This window comes from Bos javanicus, chromosome 25 (genome assembly GCF_032452875.1).
Source record: "Bos javanicus breed banteng chromosome 25, ARS-OSU_banteng_1.0, whole genome shotgun sequence".
In the NCBI taxonomy this organism is placed as follows: domain Eukaryota; kingdom Metazoa; phylum Chordata; class Mammalia; order Artiodactyla; family Bovidae; genus Bos; species Bos javanicus.
In genome coordinates this window covers 30,206,243-30,223,534 of record NC_083892.1, presented here as the reverse complement: position 1 = coordinate 30,223,534, position 17,292 = coordinate 30,206,243, and the positions used below count along the sequence as shown (strand labels likewise).

Below are 17,292 nucleotides of genomic sequence, written 5' to 3'. Positions count from 1 at the left end.
ATACTCCTGTGCAGGTTGAAAGCTTATTTTTACTTTGTCAGGTTATGTGTTGTTGGAAGGCCTCAAGAGATTAATGTATGTATTAACTTATCTATAAGATGTTTCCTCAATCCATATGAACCATGTCTGACTGAGACTCAAAGGATCTATTAAATTATATCCAGATTCCTATTAAATCGTAGCACTAGCAGGAATACCTGGGCTCACCTTCTCCTTAACCCAAATTAACACCTGCTCTTAGTGGTCTCAAATGTAAGGCAGGTTCCTAAGGTGAACAAGCGACTGGGAAGACAAGAGAAAAGAAATTAAAATAAATGATAGAGTGACCTTCTCACACCACTCATGGTTTCTCAATTAACCAGGAGCCAGCCAGCTCCACGTTGCCGTTCTTTCAGTAATAGGTTTCACCCTCCCTTTTAATGCCAGCCCATACGGGTGCACATGCAGACACACACTTTGCTAATCAGATTGGCAGCAAATAGAATTAAAGCATTAAGGCAATTAAGCAATTCTTAGATAACATTTGATCAGTTCAAGGAAAATGCAAATCATGCTTCTTTTAGAGAAATAAGTTGATGAAAAGTCATTTTGCGTTCCATAATCTTCATTAACTTTTCTTCCAAATAAAGATTGCCATGTTTTAGGCTTTGAGCTGCACAGATGGAATGGAATTTTTTCCGTTTTTTGCTCTGCTCTGTTCATCCTTTTGTCACACATCACGTTTTTCTGCCTCACATCACGTTTTTCTGCCTCCACACTCTTTTGGCACCTTTAGGTGACTTACCTCCAGCGTCTTCTTTGTGCCTGAAGGCAAACTTTGTTAATTTCCTCTGACAGGTGATGATGACTCATGTGTCAAACACCTCCTCAGACCTTCCGTTCAGACTGCATCCTGGCAGCATTCTGAAATGATCACGGTGGGCTACTCTGCTGTATATGGCTGCGGCTCCTTCCTCTCACATCCCTGAGTTCAAGGTCTCTACTCTCTGACAAACCTGTGGGAAACACAGTGCTGCTCCCCAGAATAGGTGCTTGAAAGTGAGTGTGCGGGCTTTGCATTTCCACTGCTGGGTTTGTACGAGGCATCACCGAGGGTGCAGTCTGCACTTGCTGCTGGGTTCCACACCCTCATCGAGAAAATGAGGAGCCGGCCACCGCCCCTGTGTCCTTCACCCCAGCCCCTTTTCTGCTTTATCTCCAGTTGCCAAACCCGGTGGGCGGTCATCAGTTAAGGAGTCTTAAACATATTTGTATTTAAATCAGTATCTCCAGTGTTTGGCTTAAGGAGTTTTTGTTTTTGTTTTTCTGGTTTGATTTGTTTTTCAGTCTTTCTATTGATTATAATGAGCAGCCAGTCTTTATAAGACTTGAGTCTGGGGCCATATTGGCCCCCCCACGCCCACCCCATAAATTAAAGACTGTAACAGAGATAACATATAATCTGTCAATGATATAAAAATCACTCGGGTCCAAAAGATGTTACGATTTCCTTCCTTATAAAGAAAAGTAGGACTCTTACATGTCAGGTGATTTTTTTTTCGATCCCATGGACTGTATAGCCCACCAGGCTCCTCTGTCCATGGGATTTTTTTTTTTTTTTCAGGCAAGAATAGTGGAGTGGGTTGCCATTTCTTTTCCGGGGGATCTTCCTGACCCAGGGATCAAACCTAAGTGTCCTGCATTGCAGGCTGATTCTTTAACACTGAGCCATGGGAGAAGCCCTCTGTCAGGTCATTTTACACATAGACACATACACACAGGTATAGCATGTTGTATCATGCACGTGTATTCATGTCTGTATGTTTTTTGTGCGTTTTAATGTTTTAGAGGCAGATCAAATATGAGAGGCAGTTGTTGAATAACATTGTAGCCTAGGACATTATATTAATACGTCTCCTTTTCCATGATAAATAAAGTATTGTAACAAACTCTCATCCAGCAGGACACCTGCCTTCACTGAGCCTGTCTGCAAACTTTTATGAGTGTTAATGTATACACTAAGGAAGGACTTCCCTGATGGCCCAGTGGTTAACAATCCACCTTCCAATGCAGAGGACGTAGGTTTAATTTCTGATCAGGGAACTAAGATCCCACATGCCACAGGCAGCTAGAGCTGCTCGCTGCAACGAAGAGCCAATGCAGCCGAAATAAATTAAAAAAAAAAAAAAAAAACAGGAAAAAATGTAAATTCTTTTCAGGAATGTCACCAGTGTCTTTTCAGTACAATGCAGCCTTGCATGCGTGCTGATGTGGACTGTAGCGTGCCAGACTCCTCTGTCCAAGGGATTCTTCAGGCAAGAATACTGTAGCCATGCCCTTCTCCATGGAATCTTCCCAACCCGGGGATCAAACCCACATCTCTTACATCCCCTGCATTGGCAGACGGGTTCTTTACCACTGGTGCCACTTGGGAAACCCACAAAATAGCCTTGAAGTTTACTAATTCACTCGCCATTACATGGGAGTGGAGAACACATCTTTTTAACATTTTTTGGGTTCTAATGAGCTACTATTGAAGCCATCAAGCCAAAGTGCCACCAGTGTCTTAGGGAAGAGTGCTATTTTGGGAAGCAGTTGAGCTCAGTGTTCCAGGAAATATTTGTCATCTATTTGTTGCTGTACACATGGGCTAAGTCTTTAGAAAGACTTCTAGGGTGCACTCATGGAAAGTAGACACAATGTCCTCAGCAATATCATAAAACTGTATTTATTTGGTAAAGAAATAAGTGAGACTATAAAGGATCTTGGAAAGATCGAAAGGGGAGGTTTAATTGTTTTGTGTTTAACTGGCTCTAAGAGAAGCAACTTTTTAAGTTCTTAAAATTCTGATGGTTGGTCTTCTTTCATTAAATTTGTCCTCAAAGATCTTTTAGCTGTTAGTTAGAATTACATTTTGGACTTTAGGATAATTCTGTATTCCTTTTTTAAAAAATTATGTATATGAGCATTTAGACTATAATTCAAACTGACGTTTTCCATAGATTGGTCTAAATTGCATTTTATTTGTGTGTGTAGTTGTATTCATACTAATTTACTGGAGTATGAAGAAGGGAGGGAAAGTCAGCCAGTGTATTACATTTCTCTTCACAATGATTTCCTGATGAGTGTTTGCTTAAATGAGAGAATCATAGATGTCAAAGACTATTATTGGTTATGAGTATATAAAAAGTTTATCTTTCATTTTATAATTTGGTATCAAATTTCAGACTCGGTACTTTTGTTTAATTTTCACACGTCTTAGTGGCATGAAGTCTTTCAGTATGTATTGTTCTTTCTTACTGAGTTTCCATGGATCAAGAGTTTTTTGTTTTAAAATAAGGTAGAAAAAGAAACTTAAAATAGTCATCTTCCTGAACTTGTAAAGCTGAGCCTTTGAGAACATGAGGCATTTGTGAGCTTCTAAAGAGGAGACGCTGTGTTTTCTTTACTTCTGCCTCCATCCTACCTACCTCTCCATGATGCTATAATTTTATAATTAATTCTGTCAATATAGGTAATATTAGGCTTCCATTTTTTTAAAAAATTCTTAATGGATGATGACATTCAGATACCAACATACATTGTAAACTATCTGCCATACCAGTTCCCAAAAGGAGAGATTGACAGACACTTCTAATATTTATTTATGGAGCTCCAGTGTTTGAATGACACCCTGGAAACCAAAGGCATCGATTAAGTTTATAGACCCCACAATAAGTCAGTTATGCTAAACTGCACTGAATTCTGTAACTTGTTTTGGTGTTTTAGTCACTAAAGAACACCATTACCTTCAAATGTATATAATTACAACCGCCTGTATTCTTGAGTTAATTTAATACATCCTTTCCCTGTCCTTTCTGTCTTCTTAGACTTGATTTCTTCCTGCCCCTCGCCGATGTCCTCCCCACCATTCATTCATCCACCACTGTGCAGTGCACTCTCAGTAATAAAACCACCAGATTGTGTTAGGTGTTTGTTACTTCAGAGAGAGCTGAACCGGGGTCCTTGGTTAAGAACACAGATGATGTTGGTCAGTCCAGTCATTCTTGGCTCATCCTTTTTGTGTCCACAGCCTGACTTTCACTCCCCAGGAGGCTCCAGGAGAGAGGTGGGGGGGGGCGGGGGGCGGGGCTGTGAATGAAGGAGTTAGCTGTGTGTCTGCCCACACACTCATGGTGACTCGACCCAGTTCTCAAGAAGATGTTTCTTTTAGCCATCATTTCCATCCTGTGCTAATATATCCTTTCTCTTCACAAACTGTCTATGAGCCCAGACCTTGATGAACAATTTTCTGTGAGCTCCCCTGTAGCTGTGGGTTTATCAGTGAAGCTGCTTTCATGTAGGGGTGGATTCTTTGGGGACAAAATGCTTCTTTCCTTGAGTTCAAGGAAACCTGTGTAACACTCACTCTACATGGTAAAGGTGAAGGTGAAGTCACTCAGTCGTGTCCTACTCTTTGTGACCCCGTGGACCGTAGCCCATCAGGCTTCTCCGTCCATGGGATTCTCCAGGCAAGAATAGTGGAGTGGGTTAACATTTCCTTCTCCAGGGGATCTTCCCGACCCAGGGATCGAACCCAGGTCTCCCACATTGGAGGCAGACGCTTTAACCTCTTAGCCACCAGGGAAGAAATCATGGTAAAGGACCATGCAATGCTTAGTCATGCTGCCAAGTGCCCTGCTGTGCAGGAGCAGGCAGGCTAAGAGCCGTCCATCCACAGGCCTCCCCTCTCGCTCCCCCTCTGCACAATCTGTGCATTAGTAGAGGGTGACAGAGTTAGTACTGCCTTCCCCTCCATCTTATCAGGCTGGTGACTCTCCTGTCCTCGTGAGGCTTCTAACGTTCCTGTGATGCCTTTTCCTCCTCTGCCCTCCTCCCACCACCAGAGGCCCCAGGGATCTGTCATGGGCTCACCGTAATTGCTTGTTCAAGGACAGATGCAGTTCCTGCAAGGCAGATTGGAGATCCCTGAGTGAGTCCCACCGGGCAGAAGGGAGCTAAGGTTGATTTAGCAACTGGCAGATGCTGCAGTGGTACACACAGGCACACACAGACATGCACACACGCAGACACACACACACAGTCCTGTTGCATCTCCCAGGGCATCCCATAATCACCGCTCTAACTTCAGGGGTTTTCCTTCGGCCACTCTGCTCTTGTTTGATTTGCTTGCACAATAACTCAGAGGAAAGACACAGACTCTATCCATTCTAAGCCCCTTGTGGTGTACAGTAGTCTTAAATGGAACACACCCCAGAGAAGGCTATATAATTCAGAGATTTATAAAGGTCGCCTTATGGCCCCCATTTCCTCTCTAAGAAACGAGCCTTTCCATCTGCATTGCATATGGGTCCTTATTGCCAGAAGGACTTTATTGATATCCTATCCTGGACCCTTCTTTTCTTCCCTCTTCTCAAAGGAAAAAATACAAAACTGTCTTTTTCGTCCTCATCTCTTCTTTTTGACATACATACTGCCATTTGCTTTTTCTCTGGGGATGTGTGACACAGGAAGGGGAGGCATCGAGGGCTTCTTCCTGCTCTAACCATACTCTGTGACTGGGCCCCGTCTCTCATCTCTCGCTGCCCTAGAGGAGACGTTTCCCAGCCCAGCATGGCACCCTCCTTAGAGCTGAGGGCACGGCATTTTGGTTCCTCCCTGCAGTTCCGTGCCCATCACTACCACCGCAGACATCTGCTACCACTTCCTGCCTAAAGCAAGGGAATCCCAGCAAGTCACCCTGTGAGCAGCAGCAGGGGTTCCTGTTCTCACTTGGCATTATCCCACTATGTCTCCTTTCCTAGACTGTTATCATAAATCCCTGGAACTTTATAGCAGAATGGAAGCTTGAAGTGTTAGTCACCCCAATTAACAAGTGAAGAAACTGAGGCCTAGGAGCCATGGCTAACAGTGCTTCCTTGGCTGCCAGTTCCGATTTCACCAGCTCTGAACTATACCTCAGCACACCTCAGTGGGTAGTCTTCTAAGGGGATTGTCCCACAGCAGGCAGAGTTGCCCTGGGTTTTTCGCTGGTGGCCAGGGCAGTATTGGCGGCCTGTAGAAATCACCCATGAACTTTTATTTGGGGTGTGGTGCCATGTCTGAAGTTGGAAAAGTCTGAAGATGCTCGGTTCTGAGTTGAGTGTCTTTTGAACATACCCTCCAGACTTCTGACAGAGCACAGAGGAAAGAAAGCTGCTGTGGTGAGAGCAGGGCTGATTCCTTTTAAAAAGGTAATATGGAAAGACTGTCTTTTAATAGAAATTTTGGGTTTGCTGATTTAAAGCAGCAACATAGTTGCATTCTAGAGATTTTAGAAAATGTCAAAGAAAAAATTGCACTTATAATAAAACTGAGAGGTGATCACTCTTACCATTTTAGGATATAAGCACTTTAGTCTTCCTTCTCTCTGCATCTCACATAAACTTTCAAGGTCATTAAAAATTTTCCATAGCTTGATTTTTAATGACTGCACAGTATCCTGTTATATTGATAATGTTATTATTTGTCTAACTTGTTTTTAAGTATTTGAGTTATTTATTATTATGAAAAATGTTGTAGTGATTATGTTTTTGAATACATATCTCCTTGTGAAATTGTTCAGTAAAAGACGAGGCACTCTTTTCAAACGGTGCTCCTGGTTGTCACGTTTCACTTCAGTGTCCCAGTTTATGTTGCCATCAGTGACAAAGGAAGGTGCCAACTGAAGAGTCAGTGCTTTCCCTGTGTTTAAAAGACGTCTCACCATATAACAGTCAGTCCTTATGTATGACTTATAACAATGTTCATCCACATCTTTGCATTCATAAAAATAATGAATTTGGATTCTCTCCAATTTTCATCTTAGTAAAAAGGCACAGGTTCCATAAGAAAGTCTGCTTGGAATTGTATTGAGTAGAGAAATATTCTTTAATTTCTTCAGTTTGTGACACACAAACATTAAAAATTGGTTAAAATTTTTAATAATGCAGAGATTGGGTAGTATAACTTAAAAATCAAGCCACCTATGCTCATCTTCTTAGAGATGACCCTCTGCAAGAAAGACAGACTTTAACCTATACTGTGCAAACATAGAGCAAGTTTCTAGTTTTCTACCTTTTCATACTGCTAAAACCTCAGAAAATATGTGTAAGTCCACTGGACATATATTGTCAGATTTTGGGATATTCGTAATAAAAGAGTCACAGTTTAAGTGTAAAACCAGTAAGCAGAAGAGCACTGACTACATAATGAAGGATTCAGGATGGAGAAAATAATTCTATCAGACAACCTAGGCCCAAAGAAGCAAATGAGCACGAAACTTAGGCTAAGTTTCTTACAGCTTGTACAAAACATGGGGATTCATGTTTATTTTTCCCCTTTATAGCTTGCATTGTATCATGTACTGAAAGGAGATACTAAAGTTTATCAGAACCAAGAAATGTTTCTTTGTCACTAAACATTGAGAAGAAGTTGTAAGGAGACTTAAAACAACAGACAACAGATAGTATAATTCACAGGACTTGCAGAGAGAAAGAGAGCTAGGGAAGGAAGAAAGAAAGGAAGGAGGCGGAGAGAGAGATGGGTGATCCTTGTTCACTATTTTGTCTGTCAATGTGAGCTCAAGACATAAAGTTAGACACTAGGTTGTGGGTATTTGAAGACATTGCTCAGAGTAGCTGGACCTACCAGGTGTGTATGTCTGTGGAGGTTTGATTAGATATGAGATAGAGCCTGGAAAAATCTACCGCATGATCCTGAGACTGGTGATGCTCAAACCTACGTCCATCAGGGACTTCCTTGGTGGTCCAGTGGCTGACTCTGTGCTCCCAGTAAAAGGGGTCCAGGTTCAATCCCTGGTCAGGGAACTAGATCCCGGGCTCTGCTAGTAAGAGTTTGCTTGCCACCACTAAAGATCTCGCATGCCTCAACTAAGACCCAGCACAGCCAAATAAATAAGTAGAAAATATATATGTGTGTGTATATATATATATAAACACTTACCTCTATCAAAACATGTACCTCCATCAAAACACACTTTTCCTATGAGCTAAGACTGAGCTATTTCACCACCAAATGACTGCTGCCATTTTTCCACTGAAAGATTGGGGAAAAAAAGAACAAGTAAATGAGTAAAATTATTTTAGGTATGTGTTTTTCTAATACATATTTATGGTAAGCCATGACTTCTTACGTAATCAGGTAACAAATACCAAACGAAACAACTGTTAACTCTGGATTAAAAAAAAAAAAGAAGAAGCACTTGTTTTGAGGAAGACACTATCTTTTATTTGCTTTTCAAAATATGTAATATAATCATGTATTTTCTGAGTAAAATTGTTCCAATTTAAATAACAAACATATTAGGCGTTAATGAATATTCCATAACCATAAACGCAGAGGAGCACAGGATTTCCGGGTGCTCTGCCACATGAATCAGTCTGAAAGCCTTGCTGAGCATCACTGCCGGGTCTGGATGTACAAATATTCCTGACGGTGACTGGAAAGCTCTCCGTAGACTCCTGACCTTATAAGCAGGATCAACAAATCTGCCACATTACTTATAAAAAAGAAAGACCTCAAATGCATTCTTGTCCTCACGAAGGGCTTACACCAATGCTTTCAGGTAGTTATTAAAAAGTATAAGCTTGTGTGTCCACTAGACCCTTTCTTACATGCCAGACATATGCTCTGAGGTTTACAGCCAGTATTTGTAAACCTCACCACAGTCTTGCAAGATAGAGGGCATATCCTCCATCCTTCCTCAGTGGGGAAACTGAGGCACAGAGAGGTTAAGTGACTTGACCAAGACCCCAGGGTTAAGAATAACAGCAGAGCAGCTTAAGTCTCTTCTCTTCACCTGCCTTAATTCCTCTCTGAGTACTGCCTTGCAGTAATCAAGATTTCCAAAAGCAGTTTTGGGTCTGCACAAGTCCTTAAACAGTAACTTCATTGAAGTACCGTAAAATAAAGGATATAACCTTGGCCTTGACATTCTTAAGGAGTTAACAACTTAAAAAACAGCAACAACAACTGTGTTTACCTTTGAACATAACCACATTCTAAAGAGTCAATGAGTTACTCACAATAAGTCCCCTGGACAAGTAAATAAAGAAATCCAAATTAAGTAGTTTAGTCTTCTCTGTCTGCATGCTGCTAAAAATAATGTTTTGCTTTGACATAGAATTTTTGAGAGTTTTAGATGAGATATTATACCTAAAGCCTTTAGTTTAGCAACATAAATGCTTCATGTTTTGATGTCCGTAACCCATGGGCTGAAAGTCACGTCTGTCAATTGAGGGAGTAATAATTACAACAGATGAGAGGTTTTTACTTTCGGAATCTCCTACTTTTAATCTTTGAGGAACTATGTTTCAGTATCTTTGTTGATTTGTGTCCCCAGTATAGTTATTTCAAAAATAATTTTTTGAAAAGGACCTAAAATACATTTATTTGGGTAAAATTCAGTGAATATTCATTGACAGTGATTGAAACTTAGATCAGATTTATCTCAGGCTGATTTTTGCCAAGCTTTAAGAATTGTGTCTGACTAGACCCCCTGTGCATCAGATAGGGAGCAGCACTTGGGCTTCCATTCTGAAGAAAGAGGAAAGAGATGAGGGAGTTGTTGTGTAAAGCCCATGCGTTTTACAAAGTGTTCCCTAGGGCATGCCCTGTTTTGTCCATCTTAGTTCTCTGGCATGTTAGCATTTCTGCGGATGTGCTAGGAGGGCGGTGTCTTCCCAGGTGGCTGAGTGATAAAGGACCCGCCTGCCAATGCAGGAGATGCAGGGGACGCCATTCAGTACCTGGGATGGGAGGATCCCTGGAGAAGGAAATGACAACCCACTCCAGTATTCTTGCGTGGAGAATTCCATGGACAGAGGAGCCCAGAGGGCTATAGTCCATGGGGTTGCAGAGAGTAGGAGATGACTGAGCAACTGAGCATACACACACACACACACACACACACACACACACACATTAGGAGTATAGAGAGAATATATCCAGCCTCAGGGGTAAAGTTTAGAATATTTTAAGAGCAAACTTATCACTTTGACTCCTGCGTTATCCATTTCTCAGATGGAGACAAGCTGAGAAAGACTTATTTTTAAATACTGTAATAACACTAGTTGATTAAAAGTACGATTAAAATTCTTCTTAGAATTAGCCCATGGATTTTCCTTGAAGTATTGAGCTGTGATTATCAATAAATTTTGCCAAATATTGTCACTACAGCTCTTATGTAGTGAAGAGAAGAATTTGGTCTAAAATGAGGCAAGCCATTTAGCACGTGCTTTACATAGATTAAGTGCTCCATAAATATGATCTATTCTTTAGAACGGTAGTTCTCAAATAGTGTGTTGAGGCACAAGTATACACTTTCTCAGACATTCCCTGAAGTATCTGACTTTATATTTTTTAAAAAATAATGTTCTGTATAGCTAAGCATATAGATGAAACACACTCTGATGTTTCAGTTGGCTAAAATAAGAGGTGAGAAGCAAAGTGTATTGTCAAGTCCTTGCTTGCCAAGTGGGGAGATTGCCTCTTGGGTCAGTAGGAGGAGGGCCCTGAACACTGATCAGAAAGGCGTATGTTCACAGAAACACTCCAGGTGGGCAGTGTGTTAATTAGCACTGCTTCTTACAGACCTTCTGAAGACACATGGCTTTGTTACTGTAACGTCTTGAGAACTTTTGCAGCACAAGGATTCAAAAGTGCTTCTGAACCATCATTTAAGAACTAGTGGGATAAATTCCTGTCTGTGGGGGAAAGTGGTTTATTTCATATCTTATACCTCTATACTGTATTAGTAAACATATAGGCTCAGAAAAACCCTTTGTGAGACCTTTAGACTAGAGTCTAAATGTGTTGGTGACATTTTCTGAGGACCAGGTTTTGTTTTGTTTTAAATTTATTTGCACTGAGTCTTAGTTGTGGGCATGGGATCTTAGATCTCTGTTGTGGCATGTGGGATCTTTAGTTTTGGGATCTAGTTACCTGACCAGAGATCGAACCTGGGTCCCCTGCATAGGGAGCAAGGAATCTTAGCCTCTGGACCACGAGGGAAGTCCCTACAACCAAGTTTTGAAAGTATGAAAATCAGAGTGTCTCCAAGAATGCCAGACTTCTCTAATACAGTTAAGTCAAGAGCGGCTTCACTTTCACTTTTCACTTTCATGCGTTGGAGAAAGAAATGGCAACCCACTCCAGTATTCTTGCCTGGAGAATCCCAGGGACGGGGGAGCCTGGTGGGCTGCTGTCTGTGGGATAGCACAGAGTCGGACACGACTAAAGCGACTTAGCAGCAGCAGCAGCATGAAGGCATAGAGGGGGAAAAGCAGGGCATTTGAGACAAGATTCTATACCTTACATTTTGGCCCAAATCCTATAAATTTACTCACACAGAAAACATGCCTTTTTATTTCCATTTGCTATGACTTGTGTCTTTAATATCATCTTGTTTGAAACAACACACATCACATATCTGAATATTGTTCAGACACTCTGCACTGAAGACTCAGATCACTTGAGGTGATGGCAAATACCATAATGAACACAGTAGGAAATCCTTATTCTATTGTATGGCAATTGGTTGGAACCCATGAATTACATCTAAAATACTATTTCTATACAGTCTTAAAAATAAGGGACTATGAAGGTTTATAATTAGAGTAAAACCTGTTAAAGTAGGTGCATCACTAGAGAAAGAAACCATTATTCTTTCAACCCAATCCTGTTTCATAAACAGCATATTGACTGTTTAGTAATTAAGAAACTTGGCTCATCTTTACAGTATGTTGCCTCTGTTCCGTTTTGCCCATAGATCTGAGAAGGGAGAGGTAAAGTGATGGAGGAATTCAAGCTCTGAGGCAAACTAAGTTTACATTTGCATTTAAGGATTCTAGGAACTCAAAGAGTCAAAGCTATGGTTTTTTCCAGTAGTCATGTGTGGATGTGAGAGCTGGACCATAAAAAAGGCTGAGTGCTGAATTGTCGCTTTCGAATTGTGGTACTGGAGAAGACTCTTGAGAGTCCCCTGGACTGCAAGGAGATAAATCCAGTCAATCCTAAAGGAATATTCATTGGAAGGACTGATGCTAAAGCTGAAGCTCCAATACTTTGGCCACTTGATTCAAAGAGCCAACTCTTTGGAAAAGACCCTGATGCTGGGAAGGACTGAAGGCAGGAGAAGGGGACGACAGAGGATGAGATGGATGGATAGCTTGTGGGATCTCATTCCCTGACCACAAGTTGAATCCCGGCCCCCTGCATTGGGATCAGAGAGTCTTAGCCACCAGACCACCAGGGAAGTCCCTTGTTTTTTATTAAAAATGGAGGGTCACTGAGCCTAGATTTTGCCTTACCATTAAAAAATATAAATAAATTCAAAACACAGTTCCTATAGCTCTCCCTCTCCAAATTCATGTTGTAAGCTGCATAGTATGTTTATATACATTTCGCTTCAACTCACCGGCTTTTCTAAAACTTAGGTTGGTAGCTTAGTGCATGATGATTTTCAGCCTGTTGATCCTCTTGGCATCCCACACATGGGAAGGGCACAGGTCCCTGTCTCGTAAATGTGATGATGTAGTGAGATGATGCAAGGCAGAGTAAGTGCTCGGGTATTGCTGTCGTCATTGATATAACTTCATCATCATTATTAACTTATTTCTCAATTCTTTGTCCCCTTTCTGCACTTCCAGCGATATCCTGCTCCTTATTGAAGGAAATGGCAACCCACTCCAGGATTCTTGCTCCAAAAGTCCCGTGGACAGAGGAGCCTGGTGGGCTACAGTCCATGGGGACACACAGAGTTGGACATGACTTGAGTACACAGCATACAGCACACGTAGAGCCTTTAGGAGAACTCCTAAGAGAATCAGAATAAGAAAGTTCCAGTATTTCTTCAGATTTTCCCCCTTTTCTGTTTGTGGTTTACAGTGGTCCTATTTGGGAGATACTCAATCACCTTCGAAGTACCCGCTGCAGCTTTCCTAAATTCGGGGGTTTGGGCATCATGATGGCGGGTAGAAGAGAATGGGGTATAAACAAACGGAGTATCACACGTCAAGTGGAGGTTTGGGTGGGCCTGTAAATCCCACACTGGGTAGGAGGACCCTGAATTAGAACTCAAAGACTAGGTTCCGGACCAAGATGAGCGACATCTTCTGAGCTTCTGTTTCCTTGTCAAGTAGGTGCTTTGGACTAGATCGTCTCAGAGGTCCCTTTGTGCCTTTCCAACTGCCTCATCTGTACTGTCCACGTTTTCCAGTTTGTATACGTTTAAAAAGCAACCAGGTCAGATGCCAAAGTAAATCTTCGTCAGGGTCAGTCAAACTGTTGCAGAATTTCTAAGTCTCAGGATGTTCTTTTTTCTTCCTTCTCTGTGGAAGGAAGCCTTCACTTCCAGGCTCCCTAGGAGTGAAAGACAAGAAGTCCATCTTCTGTGTTTTGTCAGTTTAAGTAAAAAGAACTTTTACTTCCATTTTAATAATAGAATCTTTGTGTATTTAATATAGGCAGTGATTTCGCCTCCAGCTGAGTTTAGATTTGAAAAGATGAGAATATTAAAGCTTGTCAGACAGCCTACAAACCAATTAAGTATTTCTAAGCTGACAGAATGTAAGATAGAGTTCTTTTTCTTTTCTCCACCAATACCCCGCCCAAGTATAAAAAATAAATTAGATAGACCTGATACTCTCTTTGAAAAGGTGGTACTGAAAGTAGGTAATAAGAAAGACGACTCCACAACGAGATGAATATGTAGGCCAGAAATTCAGACAAAAGCACTTCAAGGGTCTTAGAACACAGCTGTCCAGGAGAACTTTTGTTAGGATAGGAATGTGCTCCTCCATCCAGTCTGGTGGCCACAGTCATATATGTACCAGTCACAGTCAGCCGTTTAAAATTTTCATTGTAATTATTTTTCATTTTAATAACCACCAGTGGCTAATGGCTTGGACAGCACAGGACAAGAAAACAATAGATTTTGACCCATTTCCATGTGTCAGAAAAAAAAAAAAAAAACAGCCAAAGATCACGAGATGTTGTGGATGGCTGATTTGGAACTAAGAGAATGTCTGAAGAGCTCTTTTGTGGAATGCAATCAGATTTATACCTTGTTGTTCCAAAGGAAAAAAATAAGACCACTTGAGAGTAATTGCAGGGCAACACATTTAGGCACAGCATAAAATTCTTCCTTACAGTTAGTCATATGAAATTATAATCAGATGTCTTAAAATGTAAGGACATCCCCCAGCTCTGAGAGTACTCAAGGTCAGGTTTGGTGACAGTGTGACAGGGACCTACAGTTTCCTTGTCAATAAAATGAAGATGATAATACTTGTCCCACCCTCCTCCCCACAGGCCAGTAGGTGCACTAAGAATTAGATGAAATACTGTTTTTATAAGTGCTCTGAAACTACCAAGACATTTTATTAAGCATGACTAATACTAGGTTAAAGACAGCGATTAAAGGATTTTATGTACTTGGAGTCACCTTAAGGCTGCTTGTTCGGAAACAAGCAAGAAGATTCTCTTTAGGATCCTGCACCAAAACCCCACAGTTTTGACAGTAAATGTGCCTCCCCCGTGATTATGGTAAATGGCATCTATCATTCAGTTGTTGATCTTAAATTCTTCAGTGATTATTTCACCCAGAAAGGATGCTGAATTTGGCACTGCTGCCTTTCCAAAGACCCGGAAAATTCCTGAAAATAAGCAAATGGATGCCCTCACAGTACTTTTTTCATGGTAAATGCCCTCATCACAGAGACACCTGGTTCAGGCTTGTAGCATCCATCAGCCTTATACCCTGCTGGTTCCTCCTATTGGATGTAACAGATTCATGGAAAAAGGAGCCTTGTACCTAGGTAATGTCACAGCAGTGGCCTGAAATTGCAAAGAATTTCTACCAGCCTTGTGAACCAGGGCCTGGCCTGGAATGCACTGGCCCTGCTTATCCTTCCACGGAGACGTGGGAGGGGCAGAACCGGGATGTGGAGCTCAGCCGCCCAGTGGTGGGGATCAGCCTCTCATAAAGAATTCCCACGAAATTCATTAGCCGCATTTTAGCACCAGAGCTGGCACCTCTTGCATCACAGGAGTGATGGTTCAGAAAGGTAATGATGGCCCTCAGGTCGTTATTGATAGACCCTGCTTTCTTTTTTAAGCAGGAGGACATTTCCTTGTCCTTTTCTCTTGTTAAAATGATAAGAGCACGTCACTCTCATTAGGATGTAGCCCCCCCAGCCTTCAAGGACATGAGGGGTTTTCCTTCCTTTTCCGCTCTCATTTTCCAGGTCATCTCATTCCTACATCTTGAGCAGACAATTATGTACTAATAAAAGCTACGAATAAGGAAGGCTAGACAACTCCCAACTTATACCCTGGCATTAGGTCCTTCTCTTCTGTATCCTTCTCTGGAGAGTAATGATACCCACCTGGACACAAGCCAGGGGAATTAAACTTCAGCCCCGATTCACAGACGGCTGCCTTCGTTCATGGCGTGTGTGAGCACGTAAACATTCCTGCGTGTACTTTGCTGTCAGCCAAGGTTGATGCGCACATAGGTTAAATTGGTGGAGAAAATCAACTCATTCTCCCGCTGCATCTGATACAGATTTCTAAGTCTGGCTGGGCCTTGTGCTGAGTATTCGCTCATCTTAACCATCTCTACAGTGGTTACCCCAGACTTCATCCTCTCATCTCAAATCCTCCACTCCAGACTTTCCTACCACACCTCATTGTCTATAGATAGCCCTGCAAGAATATCCAGGATGTCCAATAAGATCATGCTTGACTTCCACCTCCTCCATTTAACATGTTGTGTCAGAATCATTATTCATGTTTACATCACTCCCTCTGCTGTCAGCGCAAAACGTGCTCTTCCTTTTCCCAAGGTCAAAACCATGTTCTTCAGCCAACCCTTACTGTCTCTGCCATGGCTTTGTCACATCAATCATTTCTTTCCCTTTGTCTTATACCCACTATCTCCTTCACCACTTCCTTCCCTCTCAGCATATGAACTTGAGCAAGTCATCTCCATCTTAAAAAAAAAAATTAATCATTCCATTTTGAGTCTCTCCCCTTCAAAGTCAAGACATTTTATACTCGCCGCCCTCCGTTCTTCTTAACCTCTGAGTGAGTATATTACATCCTCTTGTGCTAATTACATCATTTCTTAACATCCACCAATGACTTGCTAATCACAAAGCCCAGCTGAGGATGGCAGGATTCTGCGCAGCTGATTCCACGTTCCCCCCTTGGAGCTCTCATCCCATGGTTTCCCTGATCCTGCCCAATCCTCAGTCTCATCCTCTTGACTGTCTTTGTCAGGTTCTCCCCTCTTTCTCATCAAATATCTAAGAATCCGTGTATTAATAGAAAATGTTACCTAATAGCATGGCTGTAACATTCACCTGTATAGATCTGAATCAAACCCTGCCTCCACCTCTTACTGCACTGTGGAAACCTGAGTAACGCTTCTCAGTACATTTCCTCATACTTTTGCAGAGGGTTGTGAGGATAAAAGTAGCAGACACACACCAAGTACTTAGCACAGTTGCTAGCTAACTGCCTCTCACTTTGCCTCTTTTTTCCTCCCACCACCCAGGCCCTCACTTTCCGCCTTTATCTTTTCTGCTCCCGGTCTCCCCTCTAGAGCTCCAGACCCACATCATCAACCACCTGCTGGATGCCTTCCTCAAATAGAAAGCATCATTTCTTGCACCCAAAGTTAAGTTTCTCATCCCCTGGCTTGGCTTGAGAGCCTCTCAGGTTTGAATCACACTAGTTCAGTCTACCACCTCTTCTCTCTCACTCTCATATCCAGCCATTCAATAAGCCGTGCACATTCTAGCCCCCTGATTCTTGGGTCTGGAACTTCCTTTTGATTCTAAAAGCCACAGTCACGGTTAAGACTCCTTTCACCTCCAGCTTAGATTATTGTACTTGCCTCCGAAAGAGTCCCCTCTCTCATTCCCCTGTAAACACTCTTCCTAAAACGGTGCCCATGAAGTCCCTCATTCCAGCTCAGATTGTACACTGTGTACTTCCTGTTACCGTTTACTTTGAACTGAAGTTGAGCCAACCTGTGGGTGAAGGAAGAGCAGGAGAAATGGTCGATGCCCTGCACAGAGTTAGAACTCACTAAATGCTGCATGTACTGTAAAATAAAGAAAGTCAGTCATGCAGTGAAATGTAAGGCCAGAAGAACTGTTTTGATGATCAATAGTTGATTAAATAAAACTTAGCTCTCAAAGGATGTATCCTCAGAATTAGTCATGAAATAAAATCTATAACTTGGTCATTCTTCACTTGAGGCCT

The 17,292-nt window shown here is 41.9% G+C and overlaps 1 protein-coding gene across 9 annotated transcripts in view; it reads left to right on the top strand.

Annotated features, from left to right (window-relative positions):
• AUTS2 (activator of transcription and developmental regulator AUTS2) overlaps positions 1-17,292 on the top strand; it is a 1,221,294-nt gene that overhangs the window by 715,282 nt on the left and 488,720 nt on the right. The gene's annotated exons all lie outside the window — the stretch shown is intronic.